General features: G+C 44.0%; 2 protein-coding genes across 4 annotated transcripts in view; one reads left to right on the plus strand and one right to left on the minus strand.

The window, feature by feature from the left end:
* Nucleotides 1–13,161, minus strand: part of AMFR (autocrine motility factor receptor) — a 332,677-nt gene that overhangs the window by 202,127 nt on the left and 117,389 nt on the right. The gene's annotated exons all lie outside the window — the stretch shown is intronic.
* The window catches only part of GNAO1 (G protein subunit alpha o1), a 235,025-nt gene that overhangs the window by 159,020 nt on the left and 62,844 nt on the right, over nt 1–13,161 (plus strand). The window lies entirely within an intron of this gene.

Here is a 13,161-nt window from a genome sequence, read left to right on the forward strand (position 1 = left end):
ATACGGTAGTTCATTTTATTGTTAGGGTGTTTTACGGTTTTAATGTTGTTGCAGACTGGTGTGAATTTATTTTGTGAATCTGTGGATCCAGTTTGCATCAATGCCTTGGGTGGGTTTGACCCTAAATGGTGGCCTAAAATACTTTAAGGGCACAATCCTATCTATGTTAAGACAGCAAGAAGTCCTACGAGTCCCAGCATTCTGGTTGGGGAGTGCTGAGAGTTGTAGGTTTTTTTTTCCCTATCTAAATATGCATAGGATTGCACCTTAAATAAATTGTGTACCTGTGTTCCTCCAGATGTTCCTGGACTCCCAACTCCCATCAGCCCCAGCCAGGGAGGGTGGGAGCTGAGGTCTCAACAACATATGGATGGCCAAATCTGGCCAGTTTATGGATCTGGCCCTAAAATGAATAGTTAAAATATTTGAGGACTGTGCCGTTGTGTGTATTTCACTGTAGCTATCTGAAGAGAGACGGGAGTTTGGTTTGGTTTGTAAACTGAAATTTTTATTTGTTTGGTCTTTTGGCCTGATGTCCCTAGTGGCATGGAAGCTGAAGGGGGGTAGAGATGCCTTTAAGACATGCTCTCCCAAAGGTGAATCTGGCAGCAAGGTCGCCCTCAGGGTGACATGCTTAACTCAAGCCTTACCAACCTTCCTCGGTTTCCTTGAGTAACCTATCTCACTTTGTTTCTAGGCCATGACATCCCTTCTCCTGTTATCCATCCCAGGCAGCTTCAGTCTGAAGCCCAGCTAGCGCAGTATCTGTGAGAAGAATGGCCATATTTCAGGTGCCTCACACCATGGACTCACTCTCCAGGGTCACCATAGCCTCCTGAGAGAGGACATTAGAAACAAAGGGTCCCTTCCACTGAAGGCTGGTGGCTCCGATGTCAGTGGGGCAGTGAGTCTGCTCTGGGTTTCACTGCCTGACACCATGGACTCACTCTGGTTCCTTCAGGGTTGTAGTAGAGCCAGAGTTCACAGGGACAAAATGATGGGACTTTTTTTTATTAGCAGGGATGATGACATCCAATCACTTTCATGGGATGATCTCTTCTCTCATAACACTAAACTCCAGTGGGGTCATCCCATGAAGCTGATGGGCGGGAGATTCAGGACAGAAGAAAGGGAAGGATTTCTTCACACAGTGCATAGCTAAACAATGGAATTAGCTACCACAAGATGTAGTGTTGGCCAACAATTTGGATGACTCTAAAAGAGGGTTAGACAAATTTCTGGAGGAGAAGGCTGTGTGCTACCTCCAGTATCTGAGGCAATAAACCTATGTACACCAGTTGCTGGGGAACTTGGAATTGTTGTAGATCACAAGCTGAATATGAACCAACAGTGTGATGTTGCTGCAAAAAAAGCAAATGCTATTTTGGGCTGCATTAATGGAAGTATAGCTTCCAAATCGCGCTAGGTACTGGTTCCCCTCTATTCGGCCCTGGTTAGACTTCATTTTGAGTGTTGTGTCCAGTTCTAGGCACCACACTTCAAGAAGGATGCAGACAAGCTGGAGGGGGTTCAGAGGAGGGCAACGAGGATGATCAGGGGTCTGGAAACAAAGCCCTATGAAGAGAGACTGAAAGAACTGGGCATGTTTAGCCTGGAGAAGAGAAGATTGAGGGGAGGCATGATAGCACTCTTCAAATACTTGAAAGGTTGTCACACAGAGGAGGGCCAGGATCTCTTCTCGATCCTCCCAGAGTGCAGGACACAGAATAATGGGCTCAAGTTACAGGAAGCCAGATTCTGCCTGGACATCAGGAAAAACTTCCTGACTGTTAGAACATTGAACCCAATTATCTCGGGAGGTTGTGGGTTCACACTAGAGGCCTTCAGGAGGCAGCAGGACAACCATCTGTCAGGGATGCTTTAAGGTGGGTTCCTGCATTGAGCAGGGGGTTGGACTCGATGGCCTTATAGGCCCCTTCCAACTCTACTATTCTATGATTCTATGCTAATGGGTTTCCCATCAACAGCTGTGTCCACTGTGTGAACAGAATGCTGGTCTAGCTTGACCAACTCTGCTATTCTATGATTCTATGATTCTATGACCTGTGGTCTGATCTAGCGGGGCTCTTCTTATGTTCTTATGACAACATCTGCTGTGGCCATCACTCCTCTGACTTCAGTATTATTTCTGAAATTAGCTGCAATCCTCACAAGCCCTGGGAGCGGGGGATGGATTTTCCCATCAACGATATGCTGTTGTTAGTTATCCTTGTTGTAATGCAAAGAATTCTGGGCTCACTAGGCCTTGAATGGGTAACTGAGAACTGTTAACACTCCAAAGGTCCTGCTCCTGGTGGAGGAGGGAACTGCTAGAACTGGTTTGTTGACATGGATCAAAACAGCTGCTTGCATTTTTGGACTCCATATTTATTAATATAAAAAGAAATGTCAACCTTTTAGAATGGGGAGGGGAGTGGCCAAAAGCCAGGAAACCACCAAAAAATCAGGGTAAGGGAAAGGGGCGTGGCCATATGGGGAAGGGCCAGTTTGACCCACGGGCCAGAGCTTCAACACCCCTGATCTAGATTGTGGATGTATAACTGTGATGGGCTAGAAAATAAGGGTGTGCACGGACCCCCCCTGCTCCGCCCCGCGGACCGATCTGAAAATTTCGGATTGGCCCACTCCGCGCCGCTCCGCCCATACTCCGCTCCTCTTCACTGCGGAGCTCTGGCTCCGAATCGGAGCTCCGTAGTGGAGGGGAGTGGCGCCAGGTAAGGCCGGGAGAGGAGAGCGGAAGGTTTACCGGGTCCTGCCGCCGTCGCTGCCCATGCGGCGACGGCGGCAGAGCCCGGTAAGGGACCAAGGCAGAGGGGGGCCTTACCTGCCTCCATCCGCGGTCCATCAGCGTCTTCAATTGAGCCTGTGGTTCAACCAGGAAGTCTGGGCCGCAAGTGCGGCCCAGACTTCCTGGTTAAACCGCGGGCTCAATTGAAGACGCTGACGGACTGCGGATGGACGCAGGTAAGGGAGAGGAGGGGGGGTTTCCCGGGCCCTGCCGCTGTCGCCGCATGGGTGACAGCGACAGCGGCAGGGCCCGGTAAACCCCACTTACCTTTCTGGCGGAGCTCCGGAGCGAGGCGAAGGATCCAGCTTCACCTCGATCCTCTTCGCCACGCTTCGCCGGTTCCTCTTCACCTCCGCCTTAAGGGCAGGCGAAGCCCCCCGCTCCGCTTCTAATTCGCCGGTCCGATTAGAAGCGGAGCACATCCCTACTAGAAAATACACACACTCATTCATTCATTCATTCATTGCCTTTCTATACTGCCCAATAACTGGAGTTCTCTAGGCCGTTTACAAAGATTAAAAACCTTAAAAATACCATCCTGCAAACCATTTACATATAAACATATAAACAAACAGCTCTGATAAAGACACACATATATCTAAAACAATTTTAAACCATCAACAATTAAAAAAAAATCCAAGTCCTGTTTAAAACCTCAGCATATGCTGCCAAATTCCTGAGGCCAAAAGAAGGTCTTCACCTGGCACTGAAAGATAACCATATTGCCACCAGGCAGTCCTGGTTAGGAGATTATTCCATAACTGGGAAGCCACCACCAAAAAGGACCTCTGCCTCATTGCCAAGAGAGGTGCTCCATCAGGTATTGCAGTCCCAAGCCGTGTAAAGTTTTATAGGCTAAAACCAGCACCTTGAATCGGACTCGGAAACTTACAGGCAGCCAGGGCAAGCGGGCCAGAATTGGCATGATATGTTTGAACCTTCTTGGCCCTGTTATCAAACTGGTCACCACATTTTGCATGAGCTGCAGCCTCCGAATAGTCTTCAAGGGCGGCCCCACCTAAAGCGCCCACCCTTTGACCAAGAAGATAAACTACAATAGAAGCAGGCAGCTTTGCCACCTCGCCAATGCTTCCCCAACCCTGCTCGGCAGTGACTCGCCCTTTAGGCACGTCGGTTTTTATGTACGGAAAGCTTTGGTGGGCCAGATGCAGGCGGTTGCCAATCACTGACCACAGGTTCATTATAATCAATGGCATCATATTTTCCTCAGTGCGCAGTTTTCTTAAATTATAGTAATGCTACTATAAATCACACAAGGTCCCTGCTTGGCTAGAGCTGCTAGCGAGGCGTGTGCATCCAGGCCATTGTTAATGAATGGCCGCCTGCCCTTTCTGGCGATGGGTTTCTGTCATTCGAAAGAAACAAATTGATGCATTCTAGCAATCAGCTTCCTCAGCAAAGCCACAGTGATGTGTTAAGATCTTGCCAGAATGGCCGGGGGGGGAGGGGGACACGACTTGCAGTGATACTTCAAGGGAAGGAAAAAGAGAGAAATGAAAAGGAGACGAGAGAGGAGGGTGCTGCAATTGTTTGTATCTTAGCAACCACCAGAGTCAGCCCTACCATGAGGCAAAGTGAAGCAGTTGCCTCAGGTGTCAGATGCTGGGAGGGAACATCAAGGTGATGGAGGAGAGACCTGCTGTGTGCTTCTTAAGTTAGCTAGATGCCTTCAGGTGGAGTGGAAGATGCTGTCCCATCAGCAATGTTGAAGGAAGACCCAACTGCCAGTCCAGTTGACTTTTGGACATGAAATGGGAGGGGTGTCATCTTGTCCATCACCTCAGGTAGCAACATGTCTTGGGCCACTCCTGGCAACCAGATATGTGGGAATAAGAGAAGTCGCTCTGAAAGAGGGGTGTTGAATTCCAAGGAGCAGCGCCCCAAATGCCAGCATGTTTTAGCATAAAGCTCTTAGGAGACACATTTTAACCTTCGTAGGATGGGAGGAAGCTGAGGAGGAGCCAGGAAACCACCAAATGATTGATGGTCAGGGAAAGGAGGTGGTACCCTGTGATGGAGCCCAGAGTGCCGGACTGAGAAGCCAGGAAGGCCGGATTTGTCCTGCAAGCCTGAGGTTCTAAAACACTGTTCTAAAAGCATGTGCACACAGAGATACTTCTACAGGACTTCAGTATGCCTTCAACAGGCCCCCTCAATCCCTCCTCTGCCCTCGGGGCATCATATGCGAGGCATGGCTGGCTCATGCAGTCCACAATGACCCTGGAATACTGGCAGAGCCGCACTTAATGAGCATTGATTAAGAAAAGGAAAGGAAATCAGGACTACATCCCAAGGGAGCCACAGGATGTTGGCCAAGAAAAGCTACATTCAGCAACTTGTGCATGAATTGCAACATTGCAGCAAATGTTCACGTATTTCTTTATTTGGCATCATGTATCCTGCCCCGTGCCCTGCGGAAGAGCACGGAGCTTTGCAAAGCACTGAAGCCCAACCCCCGAAACAAGAAAGTTCTGTCTACACTCTCTCCTGTCCTACTTTTAAAATTATATAAGACTTTGACTACTCGCTTGCCTGACTATTTTTCCATCTTTAAGGACTAGAAACATTTAAAAAAAAAAAATCAAAATGAAAATAAATATTCTCAGGATGCTCAATTCTGTGGCAGGGGAACGTACAGCCCTTCTGATGTTGTTGAGCTTCAAATCCCTTGTTAAGGCTTGTTTCCTATTGTCTGATGTATCCTTTAGAACTGCCAAATCCCTTGTCAATGCTCTACAAATACGTCCCACAAAGTCAAAAACCTGAAAAGAAAACTATTCAACTCTTAATGGCTTGTTGGTGGAATTTTAAATTGTATAGTGTTTTATCCTGTGTTTTATTCTGTGTTTGTGTATAATGGCAATTCAGTGGCTGTTCTGAACCAGTGCCTGGGCACAGTAATGGACTGGATGAGGGCTAACAAACTGAGACTCCATCCAGACAAGACGGAGGTACTGTTAGCGGGTGGTTCATCTGTCCGGTGAGGTGATGTTTGCCCTGTCCTGGACGGGGTTGCACTCTCCCTAAAGGATCGGGTCAGTAGTTTGGGGGTGCTCTTGGATCCAGAACTGTCACTTGAGGCACAGGTGAACTCAGTGGCAAAGAGCACCTTTTATCAGCTTAGGTTGATATACCAACTACGCCCTTATCTGGACAGAGATAGACTAGCTACAGTTATCCATGCTCTGATAACCTCTTGTTTGGATTACTGCAATGCGTTATACATGGGGCTGCCTTTGAAAACAGTCCGGAAGTTTCAGCTGGTACAAAACAGGGCAGCCCGTTTACTAACAGGACTGGCCGGCGTGATCACATTACGGCAGTCCTTTTATGACTTCATTGGCTGCCAGCCCAGGTCTGGGCCCGATTCAAAGTGCTGGTATTGACATTTAAAGCCCTAAACGGTTTGGGGCCAGGTTATTTGAAGGAATGCCTCCTCCCATATGTACCTGCCCAGACCTTAAGATCATCTACAGGGGCCCTTCTCCGTGAGCCCCTGCCAATGGAAGTGAGGCAGGTGGCTACTAGGAGGAGGGCTTTCTCCACTGTGGCACCCTGATTGTGCAATGAGCTCCCCAGAGAGGTCCGCCTGGCGCCTACACTGTACTCCTTTCGTCACCAGCTGAAGACCTTTTTATTCCCTCAGTATTTTAACACTTAATTTTAACTTAAATTTAAATTTTACTGTTCTAACTCTGTATTTTAATTTTATATCAATTTTGCTACGTGGTTTTTATCTTGGTTGTGCTTTTTATACTGTATTTTGTATTTGTGCTTTTAACCTGTTGGTTGTTTTATCATGGTTTTAATTTTTGTGAAGCGCCCAGAGAGCTTTGGCTATTGGGCGGTATAAAAATGTAATAAATAAATAAATAAATAAATAAATAAGATCTTTTGACCATTGTTGATTAGCTCATGACAGTTTACATCCAACAGCATCTGGTCCACCACCTTTCCATATTCGCCTTTTTTCAGTAGCTCAGAATAAGCTCCGCCCTTAGTACTGTTGGTGTTCAGGAGTGGCATTGTTCATTTTTTCATTTATTACATTTCTAGTCTTCCCAACACTCAAACCTCTCTGGGTGATTTATAAAGATCTTAAAATGCATAGTATAAAAACCGTTGAGATACAAATATATAAACAAGACAGCACGCACACAAATACATGTATCTAAGCAATCAATATATCAACAATAAGAAAAAATCAGGACCTGATTAAAATCTTATCATATGGAAGGAGGTCTTAACTTGGGGCATTGTTTTTGTTATTGTTTTGGTTAAGTTTCTTTTCATTGTTTTTTGGTTTGGGGGTCTGGGGGCACTTTTTCTGTATCGAATTAGGTGAAAGATCTGGAGACAAATTGGGTTATTTTATTTTTATTTTGGGGGGATTCCCCCCCCCCCGGTTATGTACATTTCTAAGTAATTTTAAAAGTTTTCTCAGTTTCAATATCATAAATATTACTCTAAGGTTGTCAGAAATGGTTCGTCTCAAACATAAATGTTGGCTGTATCTGCTATACAATTTATGTTATTCAATATTTGTTGTTTTCTACAAATCTGAAAGGAGTGTGTGGTGGAGGAAAGAATTTGATGGTGTTCTCCCAATGCTTAACATGATCGCATGGAATGTCAAAGGGCTGCGAAATGTAAACCAGCAGAAAAGAGTACTGTCTAAGATAAAATAAGTCAATGCTGATATGGCATTTCTGCAAGAAACTCATTTGATGGCTGTTGATGAACATATGTTGAGAAAGGTCTGGGTTGCTGAGGTTTATGCATCAGATACTTCAACGCAGTGTTAAGGAGTGGCGATTTTGATCCAAAAACGACTCTCCATTGCAATTCAGCATGTGATTTTTGATACTGATGGTATTAAACCCTTTGCTGGACAGGAGTACACCTCCTCCTAAGATTCAAACAGCTGTGAGACTGACACTTCAGGCTTACATGATGGAATATTGTTTAATTGATGCTTGGAGAATTTTACATCCTGTTGAAAGAGAGAATTCTTTTATTTCATCAGTGCATCACAACTGCTTTAGATTAGATGATTTTTTGGTTTCTACATCTTTGATAGATCAAATAAAAGATTGCGAAATTGACATAGGGTCAGTGTGGTGTAGTGGCTAAGGTGTTGGACTGGGAGTCGGGAGATCCGGGTTCTAGTCCCCACTCAGCCATGGAAGCTCACTGGGTGACTTTGGGCCAGTCACAGACTCTCAGCCCAGCCTACCTCACAGGGTTGTTGTTGTGAGGATAAAGTGGAGACGAGGAGGAGGAGGATTATGTACACCGCCTTGGGTTCCTTGGAGGGAAAAAGGCAGGATATAAATGCAATAAATTATAATAATAAATAATATTTGCAGAGTCAGACCATGCCCCAGTATGTCTGGAATTGCAATTATTTGATACTCCTAAGGCCCCTGACCAGTGGTGCCTAAATGTTTCTCTTTTTACTGATGAGAAGCTTAAAACTCAGATGCTAGCTAAATTGACAGAGAGTACTTCAAAACGAATGAGGGTACAGCCAGTTCATGCGCCATTGAGTGGGAAGCTAGCAAAGCTTTTATCCAGGGCCGAACCATTGATTATGCTGCTTATCAAAACAAAATTAAAAGAACTCAACTGATGTATCTAGGTAAGAACCTGAAATCCCTTATAACCCAGTTTGCCATCTCTGCCACCGCAGAACTTTACCAAAAATTGCAGAATGCTAAGCATGAATTGAATACTATTCTTTCACACCAGGCAGAATTCACTTTGACTTGCTTAAGACAAGTATACTGGGGAAATGGTGGATGCTAGTAAGATCCTTCCACACCGTCTTAAGCAGCAGCAACATCGAAATATTATTTCATCTATTAAGGATAAGAATGATAAAGTTTATACTTCTCCTATAGATATAGGGCCTTGCTAGACCTACCTGAAAATCGGTGCTTCAGGCGCAGCGAGGCTGCGCTACAATTAGCATGGGCCGTTGCGCCTATCTACACGTCAGAGGCGATGAAGCCCCGTTGCGTCTGCCATTTTTGTTGTTGTTGTTAAAGGGGCCGGTGTGCGCAGGAGCGCACCACCGGAAAGGTAAGTTTTTTTAAAAAAATAGGGTCCCCCCCATCCCCATCCCCCAATTTCCCCCCCACAACCTCCCCTGGCCTGTGATCCCCCCCTGTCCCCACCTCCTGTGTCCTGCCGCCACCGCGCCGCTGATGTCCATAGCCACTCTGTCCTGCTGCCACCGCCACTGTTCCCAGCCAGCGTTTCCTGTTGTCGCCATGTCCGGCCTGTGATGCCTGCTGTCACCATGTCCTGCAGGCCGGACATGGCGACAACAGGAAACGCCGGCTGGGGACAGTGGCAGCGGCGGCAGCAGAACAACACAGGAGGTGGGGACGGGGGGGTGAGACATGGACAAGGGGACAGGGGGGATTGGAGGCCAGGGGAGGTCGTGGGGGGGATCGGGGGAAGAGGGCGGGAGCACTGTGGCCCGTCCGCCACTTTTCCCTGCTACTCGCGCGTAAGTGCGGTAGCCGGGAAAAGTGGTGGAACGGTCCACACACCCGCGGTCCCGGCCTCAGCCCAACCTGAGGCCGGGACTGTGGGAAAAGCCAGGCTAAATGGGGTTTCATTTACCCCGCGCCCAGGGAGGTTTCACCCCTGCCTGACCCTGGGATCCCCTGTGCATCATCTGGAGGCACAGGGACAGGCCCGGGGTGAGCACCGGGCTAAACCTCCATCTAGCAAGTCCCTAAAACTCACAGTTTTTAAAATTCTATACTGATCTTTACAGTAAGGTTAGTGAGGTATCAGATCAAGACATGGAGGCTTTTTCCCCAAAAATATTAATCTGCCACACTTGGATTCATCACAACGACGTCTTCTTTTAGCTCCTTTGCATTTGGAGGAAATTATGAAGGCAATAATGGATATGAACACTGGGAAATCACTTGGTCCAGATGGATTTCCAATTGAGTGGTATAAAATATTTTCTAGCTTTCTAGCTCCAAAGCTCTATTGCCTTTATAATCATATTTTTGACTCAGGCTCTCTTTCTTCATTGTTAAATGATGCTTATATTACTGTGATCCCTCAGCCTGGCAAGGACCATGGAAATTGTGCTAACTATTGACCTAGATCATTAAGTAATGTGGATATCAAAATATTGACTGCAATATTGGCTGATAGATTGCAACAAGTTATTGCAGCATTAGTTCAACCAGACCAGGTGGGGTTAATTAAAAATAGTCAGGAAGCAGATAATCTCAGGTTAGTTGTTGATCTGGTCTCTTTAAATTCTGAAAGAACTGATCAGAAAGCCATTATCTCTTTAGATACAGAAAATGCCCTTGACAAAATTAATTGGAAATTTATTTTTATTACTTGGGTTAATTTCGGTTTCCCAACTTAATTTTTGAAATGGTTAAAAAAAAAATATTCAGCCTTGAAAGCAAGAGTAAGGACTAATGCATTATTTTCTGCCTGTACCAGACAGGGATGTCCACTTTCCCCATTGATATTTGATTTATGCTTGGAACCCCTGGGATGTGCCATTAGGCAAAGCAGCCGTATTCATGGTTTTATACATGCTGGCTTAGAATTCAAAATTATTCTGTATGGGGATGATCTTTTATTGTTTATTTCAAAACTCCAGTTGTCAGTTCCGACCTTGATGAAACTGATTAATACTTTCAGTGATTTGTCGGGCTATTCAATTAACTGGTCAAAGTTGGAAATAATGCCAATTGATTTGGGGTGGGGGGGTGTTTTTGGCACCACCCCTTTTTGCCTTGGTCCCTCCCCCTTTGCGTTCCGCCCCTCGCACTACTGCAATGTGATGTCCCCTCCAAGAACTTCTCCCAAATTCAGTTTGGTCCTTGTGGTGAAAGAGGTCCAACAGCCCTGTCATAGAGGATGCAAACATTATTATTTTTATTATTATTATTATTTATTTATTTATATAGCACCATCAATGTACATGGTGCTGTACAGAGTAAAACAGTAAATAGCAAGACTCTGCCGCATAGGCTTACATTCTAATAAAATCATAATGAAACAATAAGGAGGGGAAGAGAAAGAGGCACAGGGTAGAGTAAAACTAACAGTATAAAAGTCAGAACAAAATCAAATTTTAAAAGCTTTAGGAAAAAGAAAAGTTTTTAGCTGAGCTTTAAAAGCTGCGATTGAACTTGTAGTTCTCAAAAGTTCTGGAAGAGTGTTCCAGGCGTAAGGGGCAGCAGAAGAAAATGGATGAAGCCGAGCAAGGGAAGTAAAGACCCTTGGGCAGGTGAGAAACATGGCATCAGAGGAGCGAAGAGCACGAGCGGGGGAATAGTGTGAGATGAGAGAGGGAAGATAGGAAGGAGCTAGACTGTGAAAAGCTTTGTAGGTCAACAGGAGAAGTTTATATTGGATTCTGAAGTGAATTGGAAGCCAATGAAGAGATTTCAGAAGTGGAGTAACATGGTCAGAGCGGCGAGCCAAGAAGATGATCTTAGCAGCAGAGTGGTGAACAGAAACCAACGGACTGATGTGAAAAGAAGGAAGGCCAGTGAGAAGAAGGTTGCAGTAGTCCAACCGAGAAATAACCAATGCATGAACAAGAGTCTTGGCAGAAGAGACAGACAAAAATGATCAGATTCTCAAGTCCCTATTCTGAAAACGGTATTTCTACCTTTATCCCCTGAAGGTCTTGTCCCTGCTGACCACCCATCACTGCTGCCAAATCTCCTTCTAACAATGCAAATATACAGTGTAGAAGTAAATAAATAAAGGGCAGGGTAAATAAAACATTGGTGCAAGGAAAAGGAGCATACAACAAAGAGCATAAAAAAATGTCATGTGCGCATGGGAAAGTTGGATTTATTGCTCATGCTCTGTGCGGTGTAATACCACACTGCATCCATTTTGAAGCAACATATTACTCTGTGAGTCCGGGAAAGGACTTGCAGACTCCTTCGTATTGCATGAGGTTTTAATGGCGCTAGATAGCAATTACACAATTTATATATGCACTGTGCATTTTATTGTGTATATTTGTAAGAAATCGTTTATGTGTGTGTATCTCATCTATGTGGCACAAGTACATATCCAGTAAGAGGCTGATCAATTTATCCATTATGCCGTCTTTCTCATCACTGTACAAACCAATAATGTCATATCTTTGCAACACTATTATTCTTTGGAGAATGGTAAACATTTAATAAAGACTTGGGTGTATTACTGGCCTTTACCATTAGAGTCTTAAAAAGATCTCCTAGAGGGTTTTTTATATATATATTTGTATTTGATATTTTTGTATTCAATGTCTTTCCCCACTTCGATCCAGATGGAGAGGTGGGGAAATAATAATAATAATAATAATAATAATAATAATAATAATAATAATAATATATTTTGCTCTCTGCAAACACCAGTTGGTGTCCAGGTCTTGAAAGAAATATAGATGAGTTTTTAATTTTTGTATTTTATATTTTTGTGTTCAATGTTTTTTCCCGCCTCGATCCAGAGGGAGAGGTGGGTTAGTAATAATAATAATAATAATAATAATAATAATAATAATATATTTTGCTCTCTGCAAACACCAGTGGGTGTCCAGGTCTTGAAAGAAATATAGATGAGTTTTTAATTTTTGTATTTTATATTTTTGTGTTCAATGTTTTTTCCCGCCTCGATCCAGAGGGAGAGGTGGGTTAGTAATAATAATAATAATAATAATAATAATAATAATAATAATAATATATTTTGCTCTCTGCAAACACCAGTGGGTGTCCAGGTCTTGAAAGAAATATAGATGAGCTTTTAATTTTTGTATTTTTTATTTTTGTATTCAGTGTTGTTCCCCACCTCTATCCAGAAGGAGAGGCGGATAAGAAATTATTATTATTATTATTATTATTATTATTATTATTATTATTATTATATTTTGCTCTCTGCAAACACAAGTTGGTGTTGAGGTCTTGAAAGAAATATAGATGAGTTTTCAATTAGCAGTTATGTGATATACCTTTTTAAAAAAATCTTCCCTATAAAATGGCCTCCCTCTTTCCTATCTATCTGAAATTTGGCAGGGCTAATATTTTGGAGGGATAATAGTACACCTGATAATATTGTGTTACTTTGTTGGAATTTATTGAAGTTTCAGGTAGCAAAAGGCCCCCACGGTCTGCACTTGAAATCCAAGGGAAATGAAAAGAAATGGCAATGATCGAAATGGGTGAATGTCATCACAAATGAACACCATTCTAAATGAAATGAAACTTGAACAAAGGAAGAATTATTTATTTATTTATTTTAGGAATGGAAACGAATGGAGAAACAAATGGGTTTTTCCC

The sequence above is a fragment of the Elgaria multicarinata genome, chromosome 14, assembly GCF_023053635.1.
Source record: "Elgaria multicarinata webbii isolate HBS135686 ecotype San Diego chromosome 14, rElgMul1.1.pri, whole genome shotgun sequence".
Lineage (NCBI taxonomy): Eukaryota > Metazoa > Chordata > Lepidosauria > Squamata > Anguidae > Elgaria > Elgaria multicarinata.